The following is a 2,396-nucleotide window of genomic DNA, read 5'->3' as shown; positions in this document are numbered from 1 at the left end:
AGTTCTCTGCTGATGTGCTGTTCCAGTCGTTTTTGGATAATCTTCAGTAGAATCTTGCTTGCATGTGAAATCAATGAGATTGTTTTATAGTTTCCACACTCTGTTGGGTCACCTTTCTTTGGAATGGGAACAGGTGAGGGTAGGACTGAGAAAAACTGGATAAATTATGTTTACTGCATTGAAGCCGATGAGGTAGAGAATAGATAAAATTAATATATTTTAGGGCATTATGATTATCATAAGAGTCCGGAATGAGGGTTGCACAGTGGAGTATACTTGGGATGGGGGGTGGGGATATGCGGGGTGGCGGAGGGGATTGTGTACCAATGAAGGAGTTTGTCTTTTGTTTGTCAAGGAGAGGCCAGAACTGGGGGTGGGGATGAGGAGGGTAGAGAGAATAGTGCAACAATGAATGAATGGAAACCCAAAATCTCTGTAAATGTTTATGAAAATTAATAAAATATAATTTATAGGAAAGAAAAAAAAAGTGGCTCCAGACTCTCTGGGAACAGCTCCGTTGCCACTTACAGTCTCCCTGTCGTCTCCCCATGGTCCTTGTCCTCTTCCAGACCCTCTGTCTTCAGGAGCAATTTTTGGGGTAATAGTGGCACCCCAGGACCCTGATTCTTCTTTAATCTTTTTATTCATTGCCTAATTTTTAAATACGAATGAAATAATTGGAAATACTTGGGTCAGATGCAGCATAGTCTTTAAATATACTCAAGAAACAAATTGTAGTAGGTTGACAGATTATAAGGAAAAAAAATCCGCAAAACTGGGCCAATAAATATAATAAAAGGGGAAAGATTGAAGTTGTGAAGGATTTCATTTCACTTTAATTCTCAATCTACGGTTCGACACCTTTGTGTTGTGTTATTGTTAGGTGCCACTGAGTCTTACTTATGACTCAGAGCAACAGTATGAACAGCTGGTCTGAACCCTGTCCTCCCCGCCATCTGCATAGTCTTCAGTACGCTCAAGCTCATTGCTGAAGTCACTGTGCTAATCTACCTGGTTGAAGGTCTTCCTCTCCTTCAACATCCCTCCACCTTCTCAAGCATGATGTCCCTCTTCAAGAAATAACCTCTTTGAGCAACATACCCAAAGTATGTGAGAGGAAGCTTTGCCATCCTTACCTCTAAAGGATACTCTGTTTGCTCTTTCTCCAAGACGTATTTGTTTGTTCTTTGGGGAACCCATGGGATATTCAACACTTCTGGCATCAATTCTTTTGTCACCCTTAGTCATTGGCCATATCTTATATGTATAGCAAGGGACTAAAAAGACCATGGCCTGAATCAGGCATACCTTAGTCTTCAAACTGCCATCATCACTCTTCAATAATTTTTTTCTTTCATGATATATATTTTATTGGTTGTTTTAAGGGCTAGTACAGAGACATTGTGAACAACCTGTACACAATTTTTAATGCATGTACCAAAAATCTAAAAAGCCATGTAGTTATAATTCTTTTCTAAATTCCAGTGACCTTCCAGCTTTAAATGTGGAGGAAAGTTTTCATCAAGAAGAAAATAAGCACCAATATCTTCAATTGTTGATAACCTGTCACATCGTTAAATCCCACTAATTCACAATTTACTATGACACACACTACACATTCAATTTTTCAACTGTTCACAGCAAATAACAAAGTTATTAGGAAAACTGGACTACTAAAACCAAAGATTTTACAAATTTCTCACAGTTCTGACAGGGAGAAAGCCATGAGGAGGAAATGGTGGTGTTTAAGAAGAATTTTACTAAACAATGTTCTAATTTATGTATCTAAAAAACATGGATAACAGACTTAATTTAAAATGTTCAAGTCATAAATGCATGGCTATGACTCCAAATTGGCATTAAGTATGCTATGTATTATGGGATATAAAAATTGTTCCCTTTCTGCATGGAATGTAACACTGATATCCAAAGTCCCTCTCCCTCCCTTTTAACATCCCACATTTTCTGGTTGTACCAAAAAATAAATATCCAGCAAATGATCAATCTCACCTCTTTAAAAAAAAACCATTTACACTTAAAAATGGGATGAATTGGGATTTCCTTCTTTATAAAAACGTTTCTAGAGCTACTAAAAAACTTGCATTTACAAAATAGTTGATAAAAATATTCCTCTTGCACGCGGTTCAAATCCATCAGATGCTCTGCTGGAGAAGGAGGGACAATCTTGTCCTGTACCAGTCAGATCTGATTTGACGGTACACACACAAAAAATAATAAAATAGAAGAATGTTTTAAAAAATTCCTCTGAATTAGCCCTACCCCTCTGCCGGCCAGGCCGACCCCCTCCGAACCACTCCCTGCGGAGTGAGCCCCGGGGTGGCTCTGGGCGCCCCCAGTAGACCCCCACCCAGCATGGGCAGCCAGAGCTCTAAGGC

Source organism: Elephantulus edwardii, unplaced genomic scaffold (assembly GCF_000299155.1).
Source record: "Elephantulus edwardii isolate Elephantulus edwardi_28Jun2011 unplaced genomic scaffold, EleEdw1.0 scaffold00126, whole genome shotgun sequence".
In the NCBI taxonomy this organism is placed as follows: Eukaryota; Metazoa; Chordata; class Mammalia; order Macroscelidea; family Macroscelididae; genus Elephantulus; species Elephantulus edwardii.
Note: the sequence above shows the minus strand (reverse complement) of the source record.